Source organism: Vipera berus (assembly GCF_964194415.1).
Source record: "Vipera berus genome assembly, chromosome: 4".
NCBI classification, from domain to species: Eukaryota; Metazoa; Chordata; class Lepidosauria; order Squamata; family Viperidae; genus Vipera; species Vipera berus.
In genome coordinates this window covers 75,050,237-75,070,197 of record NC_138206.1, presented here as the reverse complement: position 1 = coordinate 75,070,197, position 19,961 = coordinate 75,050,237, and the positions used below count along the sequence as shown (strand labels likewise).

General features: G+C 42.9%; 1 protein-coding gene across 5 annotated transcripts in view; it reads left to right on the top strand.

Annotated features, from left to right (window-relative positions):
• Positions 1-19,961, top strand: part of TBL1X (transducin beta like 1 X-linked) — a 298,339-nt gene that overhangs the window by 168,906 nt on the left and 109,472 nt on the right. The window contains exon 1 of one of the 5 annotated variants that reach the window (XM_081327456.1): positions 14,362-14,547. The exons of the other annotated variants lie outside the window; for them this stretch is intronic. The gene's annotated coding sequence lies outside the window, so the exon portion shown is untranslated. Of the gene's footprint in view, positions 1-14,361; positions 14,548-19,961 lie in introns of those variants that run through there. 5 annotated transcript variants of the gene reach the window in all.

Below are 19,961 nucleotides of genomic sequence, written 5' to 3'. Positions count from 1 at the left end.
TTTGGTAAAACAAATTAGAGATCAAGGTCAAGCACATATAAAAAGGATATATAATGCATTGATAGAAATTGACTCAGAAATGGAACTTGTTAAAGATTGTATGATAAAGTGGGCCCAGAATTTTCAAGAAGTTATAACAATGGACACTTGGGAAAAGATTTGGGTTAGAAATGTAAAATTTACACAGGCCCAAAATTTAAGAGAGAATTTTTATAAAATGTTTTATAGGTGGCACTTAGACCCTAAAAAATTAGCAAGTATGTATCCGAACTGCCAGCCCAAATGTTGGAGATGTGGCTGTGAGGATGCAACGTATTTTCATATATGGTGGACTTGTAAAAAGGTTAAAGCTTTTGGGATTAAAATCTGGTGGAATATGCAAAAGATATTTAAGAAAAGGATAAAGTTTTCTCCGCAATTGTTTTTATTGGGTATTATTACAGATACTACTGTTATAGATACAAAGTTGATGTTGAATTTAATTACGGCAGCGAGACTTTTAGTGGCATAATATTGGAAGAAGGAAGAACTGCCGACTATAGAAGAGTGGACTTTGAAAGTCTCTAACTTGGCGGAAATGGCAAAGATTTCAGCATATTTGAAAGATCAATCGCAACAGAGATATATTGTGGAATGGAGAAGATGGATTGAATATATTCAGAATAAATATGGGACTAAAAAGTATCATTTAGCATTTGAATAAGTAGCGTATTTTTATGACGTATAATTAGTAGTTATTTTATTAATATTTTGACTATGGAGAGTTAAAGTGTGATAAAAGTTAATGTTTTATTATTGTTGTTAGCTTATTTTAGATTATGCTTGTTTGTATTATTATACCCTGTATTCAGCTCTGGGAAGTCGGGGAGGGGAGGGTTGGGGGGGTTGGGGAGAGGGGAGGGGGAGGAGGGGTTTTTTGTATTCAAAAATGTATTGTAAAACTTTTCAATAAAAAAAAGGAAGGAGAGCTCAGCAGGCAGGGAGGAAAAAGAGACAGGGAAGAAGAAGCTGTTGTTGGTAGAAAAGGTCACCTGGTTCATTTTCTCCAGCCAGGAGAATGCAATCAGTGCTGATGAAAAGCCAAGAGATGAGCATGTTGGAAAGGAGGTTGGTTTATTTTGGAAGCTAGTGGGTTCCTGGTCAACTGACTGCTTGAATTGATTACCATAAGGATTTTTATACAGTTTTTACAGCGTTTTGTAATTCAGAGGCTCGGTTTGTGCGCCTTGGTTATTGGAATATTTTAGTCTGTTTCACAAAGGCTAGCAATGGGTCCAAAGTGTTGGCTTCCATAGATTTAATCCCTTTAAACAAATGTAATTACCCCCTTATCTTGAGTTTGTCTATGGCTTTTAGCAAGTTTTCTTTGTAGGTAAACAGACTTAATTTAAGGTTATCGCTTTTCGCAATTCCCAGAGCCTTTTAGGCTCTGGTTGCTACATTGTTTAAACTGAGACACATCTGAGGAAGCTTAAAGGGAAAAAAACGCAGTCAGTGTTTCCTTATTCTGGGAGGCTTTTGTGAGCTTTTCTTGCTTTGCGCTTGATTCCTGTGTCTTTAGGGGTACAGTGAAGGGACTGGGGGAACAGGGAGAAAAATGAGCTACTTAACTCATACTTTGCATCAGTCTTTACACAAAAAGAAACCATAGTCCAACACATACACACACACACAAACACTGCAAAAGACATACTAGAAACAAAAATCAAAATAAGAAAATGATAAGAGAACACCTATCCAATCTTGACGAATACAAATCACCAAGACCCGACAGATTACATTCCAGAGTTCTGACAGAGCTGGCAGATGTTATCTCAGAACCTTTGCACCACATCTTCCACAAATCCTGGAGCACCAGGGAAGTACCCGAGGATTGGAAAAGGGCTGATGTGGTCCCCATCTTCAAGAAAAGGGGGAAAAATGGACCCAGGAAACTGTAGACCAATCAGTTTAACATCAATACCTGGGAAGATCCTAGAAAAGATAATCAAAAAACAGATCTGCAAACAACTATAAACAAAGTCATAACTAGCAGTCAGCATGGGTTTGTTAAAAACAGATAATGCCAGACCAATCTGATCTCATTCTTTGATAAAGTGACTAAAATAGTAGGCCAGCAAAACGCAGTTGACCTAGTATACCTAGATTTCAGTAAGGCAATTGACAAAGTAGACCACAACATACTCCTTGGTAAGCTAGAAAAAGGTGGAATAGACAACATCAACAAATGGATCTGTAGCTGGCTGACAAACCGTACTCAATGAGCAGTCCTCAATGGCACTACATCCACATGGAGAGAAGTAAGCAGTGTGGTACCACAAGGTTCCGTCTTAGGCCCAGTACTTTTCAATATCTTCATAAACGATTTAGACGAGGGAATTGAAGGGAACTCATCAAATTCGCAGATGACACCAAACTGTCATGAGTAGCCAATACCCCAGAAGACAAACTCAGGATCCAAAAAGATCTTGACAAACTTGAACAATGGGTCCTATCCAACAAAATGAGTTTCAGTATGGAGAAAACCAAAGTCTTACACTTAGGCTGGAAAAACCAAAGGAACAAATACAGATTGGGCAAGACCTGGCTTGGAGGCAGCAACTGTGAGAGGGACCTTGGAATCTTGGTGGACAATCACATAACTATGTGCCAGCAGTGTGCAGCATCAACCAAAAAAGCTAATACAATCCTGGTGTCAACGCTGCTAACATCGAATGTTCTTGCTTGAGAAGAGATGAAGAAGCAGCTATTTCATATGTTAAACTTGTGTATTGCTTTAAGAGATAGGGTTAAGGCTGGGAGGCTGGGAGGAGGAAGATTGTGCCTCAAGGCCATATGACATTAAAGAAGATAAGAACTTGGCGGGTTGTCTAACAGAAGAGAACTGATTCTTTAAATTAATTGGAGAATATGATTAATGACAAAATTAGAAGGGTGGAGAATTGTGTTTAATATATTATGCAAGGGGGTGGAGATTCCAGCTTCCTTTGAGCAAGCGTTTGCCGGTGTATTAGGCTAAATAAAGGACTTTTAAGGTAAACAATGCCTCAGAGTCACTTGAAAAGCCCATACGTCGGAAACTTGACATCAAGCTGGAATCCTCCTACTTTTTAAACTAATTAGGGAGTCCCGACCTCCCATCGCTGTCTCCAGGTTTGGGAGGCAGTCTGGCAAAGAGTTGGGGAAGATCCCATCATGGAGGAAGAAAAATTGCCTGAAGCCATCTCCCTGGCATCAGCAGCCACCCCAGCGGGGGAAGGGCCAGCAGAGAAGCTGTCAGGGAAAGTGTTTCAGCAATCCTCCCACCTGGGAGCTAGACCCAAACAGCCAGGAGAATTGGTTTGGTCGTCAGGGTGGATTAAGCCCAGCAGAGATTCCAGGCACCTCGAAGCAGCCTTGCCATCCCCAAGGGCTTCAAAGGCAGAGGAGGTCGGACGACAACAAAGAGAATCCTGCACATCGTATTCTCTAGACCAGTGGGGAGCGGCCAGGCCAGCTGAGATCGAATACTTGGGTGAGTGGAAATATCCATCTGCAGCCCAAAGCCAATTAATTGACAATTTATTTTTTTATTTTTTTTATTTTAATTCCATTTATATCCCGCCCTTCTCCGAAGACTCAGGGCGGCTTACAAGCTTAGCAGTAGCCTTCATTCTATGTATATGCCTGCTTATTAGGGCTTTCACACACACCCCAAGCGGCATTATTACAAAGTCAGCTTATTGCCCCCAACAATCTGGGTCCTCATTTTATCTACCTCGGAAGGATGGAAGGCTGAGTCAACCTTGAGCCTGGTGGGATGCGAACCTGCACTAATTGCAGGCAGCTGGTGTTACTTAAGGAGGCATTAGCCCACTGCTCCACCCAGGCTCCAATTTAGCAGAAAGGTTTGAAGAACTAAAAGTGAGAAGCACAGAACAGTTCCTGCCAAAAGAGGCCCCCATCCCCCTTTTCACAGAGCTAACGGCCCTCCAACCCCTGGAGTTCCCTGATAGGGCTTCCAGTCCCACAGAAGAAGAGGAACTAGGGCCCCCTCAGCAGTGGGGAGTGTGACAGCCCCCACAGAAGGAGGGGCAGCAACCACTGAGCCTAAATCAGCAGATTGGGGTGTTGCAGAAGCCTGAAAAGCAACAGCCAATTGGGGGACAACAGTCCCAAGCAGACTGGTCACCACCCCCGAGTGCTGAGCAACCACTGAGGGACCCGCAAGTGAGGGAGGCACCACAGCATTTGAGACTAACACCTCTCTTAGTAGATCAGCAGCAGAGGGCGCCACTAATCCCTGCAGCCAAAATCCAGAGTAGACAACAGCAACCCCCATCTGTCCAACAACCATTGAGGGGCCCACAACAGCAGGTGGTGCTACAATGTCCCCTGACCAGCAGCACCCTCCCCTCAGACCACCATGGCAGGGGAAGCAGCAGCAGGGTCCAAATGTGCAACCCCTGGGCCTACAGTAGCACCAATGGGATAGACAGCATTTGGGTGTCCAAGAGCAGCATTGGGGGCCCTGGCAGCCATTGAACCAACAACCAGGAGGGGGCCAGCAGCAATGGGGGGCCCAGGAACCAATGATGAGCCCACCCTTCAGAGCAACCTTTGATGGGGACCCAGAGAAACTGATTTTCTTCCACAACTACATTCGCTCTCATCTGAATCGCTGGGGTCATCTCTATCCGGACCCGGGTGCGATGGTCGATGTGATTGCATCCATCCTAGAGGGAGAAGCATGCAAATGGTTGAACAATTTATGTAACAAGCAGGCCCCTGAATTGGAGGACCCCCACCTTTTCCTCCTCGGGGTGAGGGAAAGATTTGAGGACACATCCATTGCCCTCAAACTGGAAGAACAAATCCATAAGATAAAGCAAGCTGGCCGGCCTGCCCTAGAGTACATTTGGGAGTTTCGAAAGATGGCAGGTTGGATAGCAATCAATAATTCATCTTTTTAAAGAAGGGTTAGACGACCACCTTTCTCAGACATGTATCTACAGAGCTGTGCCCGACCAGCTGCATGAATGGTACCAGGCAGCGGTGAAATTAGATGTTCAGCTCATCTGCTATAAAAAGCCTCTCCCACCTGAAGCTGCGCCAAAGCCAGAAACCAGATGGCTACCACCACCACCCGAAAACCCCCAATGACTGCTTACTGCCGAAAGACCTAGACCACCTACAGGTCTGCCAATCAAGTGCTTTTGATGTGGACAGCAGGGACATCGAGCAGCAAACTACCCAATAAGAAATTGGGACTGAAATTCTTGGGGCCTTTCCCCATTGTGAAAATCATCAATCCGGTCACAGTAAAATTGAAACTCCCCAGACTTTTGTGAAAAATTCACCTGGTGTTGAATTGTAGCTTACAGAAACCTTTTCGAGCCTCCACTTTAAGACCTCCCCCTAAGAAAGCACCTGGACCCCTCGTAGTAGCAGGTCACACCCGTTATGAAGTGAAACGTATTCTTGACTCTAGAATCTTTAAGGGAAAATTGCAGTACCTAGTACAATGGAAGGGATACCGATTGTCTGAAGCCATTTGGGTGAAATCTAGTGATGTGAAAGCTGAGAGACTTATCAAAAGGTTTTATGAGAAACACCCCAACAAACCAAAAGCCAATTCCTAACTTGTGTTTTGTTTACATTACAGCAGACATGTCAAACACAAGGCCCGGGGGCCAGATCCGGCCCGCGAAGTGGTTTCATGCGGCCCGCGAAGCCATCCTGGAAACAGTGAGGGAATGGCCCCCACTGCCTTGGCCCTGGCCCAGAGACCCTCCTCCTGCCAGAGACCCTCAGATCTGTCCCACTCCTGCCCAGGCCCCCATAGGCACCCTTGATGCGAAGGATGTAGAGCTGGCCACGCCCACCCAGTAGGCCATACACACTCAGGCCATACCCACCCGGCCCCCTGAGGGCAACTGCAATGCTGATGTGGCCCTCAATGAAATTGAGTTTGACACCCCTGCATTACAGGATCTGTCCTTTTTGTAAGGGGGGCCGGATGTCAACGCTGCTAACATCGAATGTTCTTGCTTGACAAGAGATGAAGAAGCAGCTATTTCATATGTTAAACTTGTGTATTGCTTTAAGAGATAGGGTTAAGGCTGGGAGAGGAAGATTGTGCCTCAAGGCCATATGACATTAAAGAAGATAAGAACTTGGTGGGTTGTCTAACGGAAGGGAACTGATTATTTAAATCAATTGGAGAATATAATTAATGACAAAATTAGAAAGGTGGAGAATTGTGTTTCTCCACAATTGCGGAGATTTCAGATTCCAGCTTCCTTCAAGAAAGCATTTGCCTGTGTATTAGTCTAACTAAAGGACTTTTAAGATAAACAATGCCTCAGAGTCACTTGAAAAGGCCATACGTCGGAAACTTGACACCTGGGTTGTATAAACAGAGGCATAGAATCAAGATCACACAAAGTACCAGTACCACTTTATAAAGCCCTAGTAAGACCACACCTGGAATACTGCAGCCAATTTTGGTCACCATATAAAAAAAAAGATGCTGAGAGTCTGGAAAAAATTCAGAGAAGAGCAACTAAGATGGTCAAAGGTTTGGAAAACGTATGAAGAATGGCTGTGGAACTTTGATTTGGCCAGTCTAAAGAAAAGAAGAAATAGGGGAAACATTATAGCAGTATTCCAGTATCTGAGGGGCACCAAGAAGAGGGGGTAAGATTGTTCACCAGAGCACCAGAGGGGAGAAAGAACAATGGTTGGAAGCTGATCAGAGAGAGAAGCAACCTGGAATTAAGGAGAAACTTCCTGATAGGATAATCAACCAGTTAAACAGCTTACCCCCAGAAATCGTCAGCTCTCCATCACTGGAAGTTTTTAAAAAGAGACTGGACAATCACCTGTCTGAGATAGTATAGGTCCTCCTGCTTGAGCAGGAAGCTGGAGTAGAAGACCTCCAAGGTCCCTTCCAGCTCTGTTCTATTCTATTCTATTCCATAAGAAATTCTGGACTTGAACCAGCTGATTACCCTGTGATGATATTTGGACCTTGGACTTTGCCTGACCATTCTTGTGCCTGCTGCTTTGGAATTGGACTTTCTTTCAAGGCAAACTTGATGGACTTTTAGGGACTTGATTATGTTTATATGTGTGTGCCTGCATGCACAGGTGTATTTGCAGATACATTTCCTTTTTTGTTTGTTCTTTTGCTTGAGAAACCCATAACGAACTTTGCAAAGCTGTATACTTATTTGTGAGTGTTGATGTGAAAATAAGAGAACACCAGCACTGAACAAGCAGTAGTTATGACTGGTCTGCAGTGTTCCAGCCAGTGCTTCCATGGTCATGTGACTCCAATTCAGCCCAAACAACCAGTCCTGATGTCACATAGTCTTGCAGTCACATGATCATCATTTGCTACCTTCTCTGCCAGCATCTCACCAGCAAAGTCAAGGGGGAAGCTGGCAGAAATTGGAAGTCACAATGACACATGTTCCTTGCTTAATGATGGTAATTGAAGACATCCAAAATTGTCATCACTAATCATCATGGTTATATGGCATCATGCTGTACAGTTGCATTGCTTAGTAACAGAAATTCCAGTTCCTATTACTGTTGTTAACTGAAAACTAAATTTTAAATATGGAAACAGATACAGAAAACGAGAAGTTTTGAAACATCTCTGTACTGACAAGAAGGTTCCAACTTCAAATTGTTATGTTAAAGGATGCTAATAGACTGTAGTAACTGATTCAAAGCAGATAAAAAAGTTAGAAGTGAAATGCTATACATTATCTTTTCAGTGATCAATATCTAAGATACCTTAGAAGACATACCCTATTTACAAGAACATCTTGTACATTATTGCTGTAAAAGCAAAGAATAGTAAGAAAGAGTCATCATGAGCTTCATTGATTACAGAAAGATCTTTGCTTGTGTCAATAATTTTAAGCTACAGAATGTGCTTAGGAAAATGTGAATCCCAGAACATCTTATTGTCCTATATGAAACCTATATACAAGACAAGAAACCACAATCTGGGCAGAACATGAGAGAACAAACTGGCTCCCATTCAACAAAGGAGTGAGACAAAGCTTTATTTATTTATGCAACCCATATGCTTTTAACGTGATTTCTTTCTTCATTGTAACAAGTTTTACCAAAATTTAAAAAAAAACAGACAAGGGGAAATTAATATAGATACAGTGAGGGGGAAAAAGTATTTGATCCCCTGCTGATTTTGTACATTTGCCCACTGACAAAGAAATGATCAGTCTATAATTTTAATGGTAGGTTTATTTTAACAGTGAGAGACAGAATAACAACAAAAAAATCCAGAAAAATGCATTTCAAAAAAGTTATAAATTAATTTGCATTTTAATGAGTGAAATAAGTATTTGATCCCCTTTCAATCAGCAAGATTTCTGGCTCCCAGGTGTCTTTTATACAGGTTACGAGCTGAGATTAGGAGCACTAGTGCCGGACTTTGAAGAAGCAGGATAGAAAAGATATTGATGCTTTTGAACTTTGGTGTTGGAGAAGACTTCTAAAAATACTCAGAGCCAAGAAAACGGACAAACAATCCTAGAACAAATCAATCCAGAATTTTTATTGAAGGCACAAATAACCAGGTTCAAATTACTGTATTTTGAATATATTTATGAAAAGATCCAGCTATGTATAATACACATAGCTAGATTAATTTGATTACAGCTGTGATGGGTGTAATGTTGGAGATTGGGACAGATCATCCTGAAAAAATTCTACCTTTGTGGTTGCTAAAATTTGACATTGAACTGAAGGTGCATAATCATTTAATCTGTGACATACATAAATAAATCCTCATAAATACAGACTTTCTGGCAGGAAGTGAGAGAGGTTTTGTTGAATGTGAAAGAAGATGCTACTGATTTAGTACAGTTAGCATTTTTGAAAAAAGTTATGTCAACCAGCAATGAGAAACCAAAGAAGCGAGAAGAAATTGAACTGAAACAGACTTTGTCTTCCTAGAATCAAAATTCATCAGAATAGCAAACACAATAATTAAGTAGATGTCTTTCATTATGACAAAACTAAACAAAATACTAAGGAGCTGAGATACTACATTGTCAAATTCTATATGCTGAGATACTACATTGTCAAATTCTATATATCCTAGTTAAAAATTCAGTAATGAAATCACCAGAAATTGATGCTTCTGAATTATGATTGTGTTACTGGAGAAAATTGTTGAAAATACCCTAGACTAGAAGAACAAGTCATTCAATGTCAAATGAATATTTTGGACATATAAGGTGAAGGCAAAGGTCAGTAGAGAAGACCTCAACAATTTAGTAAATTGAAGACAATTGAAAATAAGCCTAGCTCAGATAAGATTGTCAAATACTATCACTGACAACATATGTGTAAGCTTACAAGTATTAAGAGAAGCAGTTGCGCTGACAAACAATCTTGGCAAACCAATATATATTGGGGCAACAAGAGTCAAAAATAACTGAGCAACAGCAAAAGAGCTTCCAAAACTAATTTCAAACTTAGGCCGCTTTTTAATTTAATTTAATTTAATTTAATTTAATAATATTTATATACCGCCCTTCTCCCTGAGGACTCAGGGCGGTTCACAGGGCAAAAGTCAAATACAAAGTACAAACATTAAAAAGAGATTAAATAATTGCCCAAGTTAAAACAATTAATACAATAATAAAACCCCAAAAATAAAATTAAAAGTACAAAAAAATAAAAACCCCACCAATCCCCATCAGGCTAGGCCGGCTTGAACAAACAAAAACGTCTTGAGATCGCGACGAAAGGAGCGAAGATCGGGCGCCATCCGGAGCTCTACCGGCAACTGATTCCACAGCTCCGGAGCGCCCACAGAGAAGGATCTCCCCCTGGGCGTCACCAATCGACATTCTCTGATCGGTGGCACCCTGAGGAGGCCCTCTCTGTGGGAACGCACAGGGCGCAGGGAGCTTGATGCCGGCAGCAGATGTTCCCTAAGGTACTCCGGCCCCATGCCATGAAGGGCTTTGAACACCATTACCAGTACCTTGAATCTCACCCGGAAGGCAACTGGCAACCAATGCAGCTCACGGAGCAAAGGTGTAACGTGGGAGTATCGGGAGACTCCCAACACAACTCTCGCGGCTGCATTCTGTACCAGTTGGAGCTTCCGGGTGGTCCTCAAGGGCAGCCCCATGTAGAGAGCGTTGCAGTAGTCCAGACGAGAGGCCATGAGCGCATGAGTGACCGTGCATAAATCATCCCGGCTAAGATAGGGGTGGGCGAAAGCCCCCCTAGTCACAGCTCCTATATGGTCTTCCAAGGTGAGCCGTGAATCTAGGAGGACTCCCAAGTTGCGAGCCCTATCTACGGGGGGTAATAGTTCACCCCCCATAGCAAGAGGTGGAATGTCCGAATAGACCCGGGATGAAGATATGCAAAGCCACTCAGTCTTGTCGGGGTTGAGTTGAAGTCTGTTCCTCCCCATCCAGACCCGAACCGCCTCCAGGCAACGGGACATCACGTTGAGGGCATCACTGGGGTGGTTTGGGGTCGAAAAGAAAAGTTGGGTATCATCCGCGTACTGATGATACCCAACTCCAAAACCACGAATGATCTCACCCAGCGGTTTCATGTAGATGTTGAACAGGAGAGGCGAGAGGACCGACCCCTGAGGAACTCCACAAACGAGAGACCTCGCGGTCGACCTCTGCCCTCCTGCCAACACCGACTGCGAACGTCCCTGGAGATAGGAGGAGAACCACTGTAAGACTGTGCCTCCCACTCCCAGTCCCCTGAGACGCCGCAGCAAGATACCATGGTCGATGGTATCGAAAGCCGCCGAGAGGTCTAATAGGACTAGAACAGAGGAATATCCCCTGTCCCGAGCCCTCCAGAGATCATTCACCAGCGCGACCAATGCCGTCTCCGTGCTGTGCCCGGGCCTGAAACCCGATTGGTACGGGTCTAGATAATCCGCTTCATCCAGGACCAGAGGGAGCTGATGCGCCACCACACTCTCAACAACCTTCGCAAGAAAGCGAAGGTTGGAGACAGGACGAAAGTTGTTCAATACAGCTGGGTCCAAGGCAGGCTTTTTGAGGAGAGGCCTCACCACCGCCTCTTTCAAGACGGCGGGGAAGCTACCCTCACCCAAAGAAGCCGATATAACTGCCTGGAACCAGCTGCGTGTCCTCTCCCGGGCTGCATAGACCAGCCAGGAAGGGCACGGGTCCAGTAAACATGTGGTGGTGCTCAGCCTCCCCATGATCCTGTCCACTTCCTCCGGAGTCACAGAATCAAACTCATCCCAGGTGGTATCGACAAGACCGCCCGTGTCCTTATCGCCAGACTCTGCCCAGTCAGAGTCCAGACCGGTCCGAATCCGAGCGATTTTGTCCGACAGATGCTGGTTAAACTCCTCGGCACGACCCTGCAAGGGATCCTCCCTCACCTCCTGATTTAGGAGGGAGCGAGTCACCCTGAACAGGGCGGCCGGGCGATTATCTGCGGACGCGATAAGGGTGGCGAAGTGGTTAGACCTCGCCTCCCTTATCGCAGCGAGATAAGACCTAATGTGGGCTCTTAGTCGCAATCGGTCGGATTCGGATCGGCTGGATCTCCAACCGCTCTCTAGGCCCCGTCTCCGACGCTTCATCTCCCGGAGCTCCGCAGAAAACCATGGAGCTCGACGGGATCTGCACCGGGTCAGGGGCCGCAGGGGTACAACTCGGTCAAGAGCCTCAGTGGCCGTCCTTTCCCAGGCTTCCACTAAGGCATCTGCCGAGCTGTGAGCAAGGGAGGCAGGTGGGGACCCCAGCGCCGCCTGGAACCTCTGGGGATCCATTAAGCGTCTGGGGCGGTACCATTTAATTGGTTCCATACACCCACGGCGGGGGGTGGCAAAACGGAAGACCAGGCGCAGGAGATGATGATCGGTCCATGACAGGGGCATAATAATTGGAGAGCCCCCACCAAGATCATCTAACCACCGTCCAGATAAGAAAACTAAGTCAAGGGTGTGGCCTCCCTCATGAGTCGGTCCCAAAATTTAAAAGGTGATAAGAACACCAAAACATTTACTTTGATGTGGTAGCAACCTGTTTTGATTTTGAAATGGTGAAGATTTCAAACTCAAACTACTTTGCATTTCAGTAAGTATAATTCTCTGGAGAAAGGGTTTTGGTTCTTAAGTCATATTATCAAATTCTTGCTGAGAAGCCCAATGAAGCAAAACACCAGAGACATTGCGCTCTCTAATGTAAACTTTATTAGGCATTAGCAAACGGGTAAGAAAGAAAGGAAACTAGCTCTAAGAAAGTGGCAGGAAGCAGATAATTAAAAGAGTGAAACTTTCCCTCTCCTCTCTGACAGTTCAGAACACATTGTCCAATATATCTTCCAGTAATTATTATGAGGAAAAAACTTTAGTCGCCAAAACAACTCTTCAGTGGCTTTGGCTTTCCCATTGATAAGGAACACCTGTGGATCCAAAAGTCTCCCCCTCCCAATACTGTAGACAAGCTATAATATGCATTACAGCAGTCCTAAAGACAGTAGGTTTCGTAGCTTGACACATATAAGTATTCTAATTCAAATAAGTTGGACAATTCTATTAGCTGCTGCATTTTAACATAGCTGGCACTATCTATTAAGGTAAGAGGATACATAATTTTAATTGTTTACTGGTGTGGCATACCATGGTATAAAGCAGTTGCATTTGGAAAATAAATATATGCAGCTTTATGTTATAAATATATTAACAACTCATCAGTTCAGTAGGGTGGTGGATACTTTCTTGACTATTTAATCTTTGCATTCTTATAACCAGAGATAATTTGTAAATATAAATTTTATGTCAAACCTCTCTGCTAGCAAACAGATTTTGTTCATATTTAAACAATAAGTACTAACAAATCTTGATAAAGGATTTTCATGTTCCTTCAAAATATGTCACATGCTTATTATCATATATAGTTTATTTCTTCCTTTGAGAATATTGCAGATAATTTCAGATCACTGAGCTGTATTTTATGACTGAAAGAAAGTTTAGATCAGGTGTAGGCAACCTTGGCTCTTTTATGACTCATGGACTTCAACTCCCAGAATTCCTGAGTCAGGTTGCCTACCCCTGGTTTAGATGAATGTATTTTTAACTGTTTTTCTGTGTGTCCCTATCTCTCTATCTAATTTATAATGCCACTTCTTTCTTGCAAGTACTTCCCTAGTTTTGCACCCTAGTGCCTTATTTAGTGCTCTCCTTGTTTTGTCCTGTACTATATTATGCCAGAAAATTTTAAACAGGCTCAGTAGAAGGCAAAATGCTTATGACACATTTTCAACGAACAAATGAGATTAAGCACTTCCTCTTCCGGTACTTGTTCCTTTTTTGTTAAGTACACATTTGTACTCCTATTACCTCATCTGAATATTTTTGAACATATTTACCATTTTAACATCATATTATATGAATTGGAATTTGTTTTCACTGTTTTAGCAATCAAATGACATGTCAACTGCTTTCAGTTGGGTGCATCTTTTTAAAATGTTCAATCAATGATATCTTCCTATTTAGATGAATACTACATGAAGCTGTCACAGATACTATCACATAATTTTGTTTCTGCCATTGTTTGCTATATATTAAAAGGTAAAGGTAAAGGTTCCCCCGCACATGCGTGCTAGTCGTTTCCAACTCTAGGGGCCGGTGCTCATCTCCGTTTCAAAGCCGAAGACCCAGCGCTTGTCCGAGGACGTCTCCATGGTCATGTGGCCAGCATGACTAGATGCCAAAGGCGCACAGAATGCTGTTACCTTCCCACCCTAGTGGTCCCTATTTTTCTACTTGCATTTTTACGTGCTTTCAGACTGCTAGGTTGGCAGAAGCTGGGACGAGTAACAGGTGCTCACTCTGTTACGCGGCACTCGGGATTCGACCCGCCAAACTGCCGACCTTCTGATCGACAAGCTCAGCATCCTAACCCACTGAGTCACCGCATCCCTATATTGCTATATATTATCATAGCCTAATTAATGGAAGCCATTAATACTGATATCAAAAGTTTGACAGTTTGTCACATAAAGTGGATAGTTGACTATTGTTATGTATTTACTTCATTGTTTAATTCTTTTTTAAATTTTGTATTTTATGTTTTTAACTTTTTATTGTTGTGAGCCGCCCTGAGTCCTTAGGGAGAAGGGCGGCATATAAATTTAATAAATTCAATTCAATTAATAAATTCAATTTTTCAATGTTGGAACATAATTATAATCAAATATATATTGTTACTGTTACTAACTTTTCTAACTTCTTTTAACTTCAGTAGTGTGATCCAATTGTTCTCACACCTTTCCTTCATGAGGGTCCGGTCCAAGCCAGGAATAAGCAAAATGGAGACTGCTTTAGAAAGAAGGTTGTAGTTTATTGAAGAGCAGAGCCAGACAGATATGTGACTCTGGGAAAGCTGACCTCATGATGCTGGGTTTTTAATACCTTCTTGGGCTTTTATGTTTGGAGTTGTTTCCTGTTCCTGTGGCATGAACTTTGACCTGAGCTTTTTGAGTGTGTCTTTTTTGGTATTGGTGAGTTAATCCTATTATGTCCTAAAGGTCATGTCTTTAGAGTTTGGGTGGGGGTATGTAGATTTTAGGGGTCTTTGTCTTTCTAATCTCATCAGCTCCAAGCTTCCTGGCCCCAACCTTTCCAAATAGGATTATCATATCTGCATTTCTGCAGACCTGGTCTCTGCCTGGGGCTATTAAGAAAACTGGGCCTGCTTTTCTACCTTTTAAGATCCTTTGGGAAAATATAATCTGACTTTTTAATATTCCCCAAAATATTTATTTCTCGGGGGGTGCTGTTTTTCTACACCTTGATTGCATAGGCTAATATACTGTATTAATATCAAAGTATTTCATATTTCAGAAAGATTAACCAAAGTTCTTAAATCTCAGAAGTAGGATTTTTTTTTATTTCTTTTTTTTTGGCAGGGGAATTTTATGTGATAAAAAATAATTAGGAAAAAGGAAAAAGGAAGTATTATACAAAAGACCATTTAGATTGCCTGTTTCATTTTTTTTCCTTCCTTCCTTCCTTCCTTCCTTCCTTCCTTCCTTCCTTCCTTCCTTCCTTCCTTCCTTCGATGCATTTTATTCTGAACTTATTTAAGCTTGAATTATTATTCTAAACCTGAAATTTTTAGAAAGTTAACATTGATCATAGACTTTCTGCAGCCTGAAATTTAACTTATTTGAAACTCTTGGAGGGAGAAATGAATGCAACGTCTTTTGGAGGGAGGAAAATTCAGCCTTTTTGAAAAGAAGAGAGAAACTAATTCAACCTGTTTTGTGGGGGAAGGGCTCCTTTGTGCGTTGGAAGCTTTGGGGTTTAAAGCCAGTCAGTTACCAGTGCAAGGCTGGCTGGCTACAGTGCTGTCCAGGAAAACCCCAAGCTTGCTTCCTGAGTTTAATTGCAGAGGAAGGTTGCCTGGCACTGTTGTAGCTCACACTGAGGGAGAGTTCCTGACATAAGGTCCTCCTGCTCAACCTGTGCTGGGGCAGCACTAAGCAATCTTACTGCATCAAATGAACATGTAGGAAAGTCACAAACCTGGAATTTCAGTTACTGGTCACTAAATTTATTATTATTTAGCTTTAAAATATACCTTATGTTTTGTTGTATTTTAATTTTATTTTCTTAATTGTTACTCAACTGCATTTTAATCTGGTTTCAGCCACACTTAGGAGTGTTGTTGACTACAGCAATGTCTTTGGTGCTCAGTTTGTTTACTTGTAAAACAGTGACTTGAAATGCCAATAATTTTACTGGCACAATTGAATCTTATGCTTTATTTATAAATTACACCTCTGTTGCTTGTCTTTTAATAAAAGAACACTTTGATTTTATAAAACTTGTTTTAAAGTTTAGTATACAGTTTTAAAAAACCTCCCTTTTTATAACCCTGTAAGCCAGGGGTCCCCAACCCCCGGTCCATGGACCAGTACCAGGCTGCAGCATGCCAACAAGTGGTCTGCACAAACAAGCAAAGCTCTGTGGGATGCAGGCAGCACACAAAACCATGCCCTCTGTGGTCCATGGAAAAACCTTTCTCCATGGAATCGGTCCCTGGTACCCAAAGGGTTGGGAACCTCTGCTGTAAGCCCTTTAATTCAGTATGGTTAACAAAATGTGTGAGGAAAGAGGATGACTGAGAATGAAGGCAGCTTCAAGAGTTGTTTGGGAGTTTTCATCAGCCTAAGAAGTTTGGACTGATATGATTATGGAGTTTTCAGATATTTTATGTCATTTCAGCCAATACAGATTATCCATACTTCCTGTAAAGTTTTAAAACAACTGTCTTTCTTCATCCCTGCTTTTTTGGCATTCTGATAAAAATGATCTTCTTAAATAGAAAGAGATCACTGATAGGTATTGAAAACCTATTGGGGGCATCAAAGAGTGTCAATGCAACATTGATAAAATCATTGTAAAGCAGTAGACAGAGCAGTAAAGATAATGCAGATTCTATGGTGATGGTTCAGAAAAGCAGTCAGAGAAAGAAAACTCTCAAAGAAAAAAACAAAGATGTTTTAGGAATCCTGAAAATGTTGAGATAAGTTAGAGTTTAAACAGTACATTGAAAGGTACCTGTGTCTAAAATATTTTTTCAAGCCGTAGTGTATATTTTGTGCCTCATTCTCCCATACATTGATACTGAATATTGTTCCAAAGATAGGCCAACGTCAATCTTAGCAATTTTTTCTGTTACCCTCAGTTGTATTGGTTGGCATCAGTAGCAATAGTAGTGTAATAGTAGAAAACAGTACCAGCAGCAGAAAATGGGTATTTTGGACATGGAAATAATAAATATGAAGATATAATTGATATGTTAATTGGTATTGTTTATTAGACTTACAAATGGTTCATTGTAAGTTCTTTCCAATTAAATGTCTGTTTTGCTGTGATATACAGGTAGTCCTCAAGTTACAAACGTAATGGAGCCTGCCCATGCCATTTGTAATTCGAGGACTCGTAGGAGTGAATATCATATCTTGAAGGTGATCACTCCCTGTTTCCGCCCACACGTGTGCTAATCAAATGCCCAGCTTGTTAAGTGCACGAGATATCTTAGGGTGGGGAAGGCCATGGGGGCCTAGTGATGGACCAGGCCATCTGCTTCAGACCACCCAAGGCCTCCCCTGACCCACTGAGATACCTCATTCTCCTTCCCCTGGGTCCCCACCATTGCCCCCCCATCCTGCCAGGCCGGATCACTTACCTTGTGAAGATCTGTCTCCTCTACAGCTTCTCTATTTCTTTGTCTGCTCCCAGAGGGAGCAGGATGAGCACACCCTGCACGGCTTCTCTGACTTCTGGAACGGCAGGCAGCATCAGTGAGTTTCCTCCAAAGACTTCCAGGCTCAGCGCAGAAAAGCATTTGCATGCTGAAGGGAGATGTGGGACAGTGAAATCACATTGCTTCAAGCCTCCTGTTAATATGCAAACACTTTTCGTGCAGAGACTGGAAGCTTCTGGATGCCTTGATCTCGTGGGGAAGTCAGGCACCCATTCTCTGCAAAAGCGGATGGGTGCCTGAAGTCGCATGAAATGGCCCCCAGAAGCTTTCAGCCTCTGGCCGAAAAGTGTTTATACAGGTGAAACTCGAAAAATTAGAATATTGTGCAAAAGTTCATTTATTTCAGTAATGCAACTTAAAAGGGGAAACTAATATATGAGATAGACTCAATACATGCAAAGCAAGATAGTTCAAGCCGTGATTTGTCATAATTGTGATGATTATGGCTTACAGCTCATGAAAACCCCAAATCCACAATCTCAGAAAATTAGAATATTGTGAAAAGGTGCAATATTCTAGGCTCAAAGTATCCCACTCTAATCAGCTAATTAAGCCATAACACCTGCAAAGGGTTCCTGAGCCTTTAAATGGTCTCTCAGTCTGGTTCAGTAGGAATCACAATCATGGGGAAGACTGCTGACCTGACAGTTGTGCAGAAAACTATCATTGACACCCTCCATAAGGAGGGAAAGCCTCAAAAGGTAATTGCAAAAGAAGGTGGATGTTCCCAAAGTGCTGTATCAAAGCACATTAATAGAAAGTTATGTGGAAGGGAAAAGTGTGGAAGAAAAAGGTGCACAAGCAGCAGGGATGACCGCAGCCTGGAGAGGATTGTCAGGAAAAGGCCATTCAAAAGTTTTGGGGACTTTCACAAGGAGTGGACTGAGGCTAGAGTCAGTGCATCAAGAGCCACCACACACAGAGACAGATCCTGGACATCTCGTATTCCTCTTGTCAAGCCACTCCTGAACAACAAACAACGTCAGAAGCATCTTACCTGGGCTAAAGAAAAACAGTCCTGGTCTGTTGCTCAGTGGTCCAAAGTCCTCTTTTTTGATGAGAGCAACTTTTGCATCTCATTTGGAAACCAAGGACCCAGAGTCTGGAGGAAGAATGGAGAGGCACACACTGCAAGATGCTTGAAGTCCAGTGTGAAGTTTCCACAGTCTGTGTTGATTTGGGGAGCCATGTCATCTGCTGGTGTTGGTCCACTGTGCTTCATTAAGTCCAGGGTCAACGCAGCCGTCTACCAGGAGATTTTGCAGCACTTCATGCTTCCTTCCGCAGACGAGCTTTATGGGGATGCTGACTTCATTTTCCAGCAGGACTTGGCACCTGCCCACACTGCCAAAAGCACCAAAACCTGGTTCAATGACTGTGGGATTACTGTGCTTGATTGGCCAGCAAACTCACCTGACCTGAACCCCATAGAGAATCTATGGGGCATTGCCAAGAGAAAGATGAGAGACATGAGACCGAACAATGCAGAAGAGCTGAAGGCCGCTATTGAAGCATCCTGGTCTTCCATAACACCTCAGCAGTGCCATAGGCTGATAGCTTCCATGCCACGCCGCATTGAGGCAGTAATTGCTGCAAAAGGGGCCCAAACCAAGTACTGAGTACATATGCATGCTTATACTTTTCAGAGGTCCGATATTGTTCTATGTACACTCCTTGTTTTATTGATTGCATGTAATATTCTAATTTTCTGAGATTGTGGATTTGGGGTTTTCATGAGCTGTACGCCATAATCATCACAATTATGACAAATCACGACTTGAACTACCTTGCTTTGCATGTAATGAGTCTATCTCATATATTAGTTTCCCCTTTTAAGTTGCATTACTGAAATAAATGAACTTTTGCACGATATTCTAATTTTTCGAGTTTCACCTGTACGCCTATGGCTTGAGGCCTCTGCTGGCAAAAACAGAGCCCGTGGAGGGAGTGCGCGGTCGCTCTGGTCCTCTGTTCTCGGCAGCTGGTGAAAATGGAGCCCTCAGAGGGAGTATACGTTGTTCTAAGCCTCTGTTCTTGGCAGCAAAGACCTCCTTGAAGCCTCTGCCACTGAGAATGGAGCCCCAAGTTGAGGTGCGCATCATCCACGGCCTCTGTTTTCACCGACAGAGGCCTTTCCTGAAGGCTTCTGCCAGTGAAAACACAGGCCAGGATGCATTCTCAGTGGAATAGGCCAGTGCTCCATGTGCAGGTGAATCCGGGGCTCCATTCTCAGTGGCATAGGCCTTGCCTGAAGGCCTCTGCTGGCAAAAACAGAGGCCAGGGGCGATGTGTGCATCACTGGCGGTCCATCATTGGAGATTTCTAAGACTAGACATTCATCTGTCCGAGATTGTATAGGTTCTCCTGCTTGAGCAGGGGGGTGGACTAGAAGACCTCCAAGGTCTCTTCCAGCTCCATTCTATTCTAAACTGGGGCTCCGTTCTCGCGGGAGAGGCCTTTTGTAAAGATAGCAAAAGGCTTTGCAAATGGAGAGAAAGTTTCAATGTTTTAGGCCTTCCCTCCAGAAGGCCTGCCACAGATCTTGTCCAGGCCTCCGTGTGCAGAGAATAGTGTCCTTAAGTACCGTGAAATCACGTAAGATCAGTAGCATAAAATCTAGCACTACTGATATCACATGAT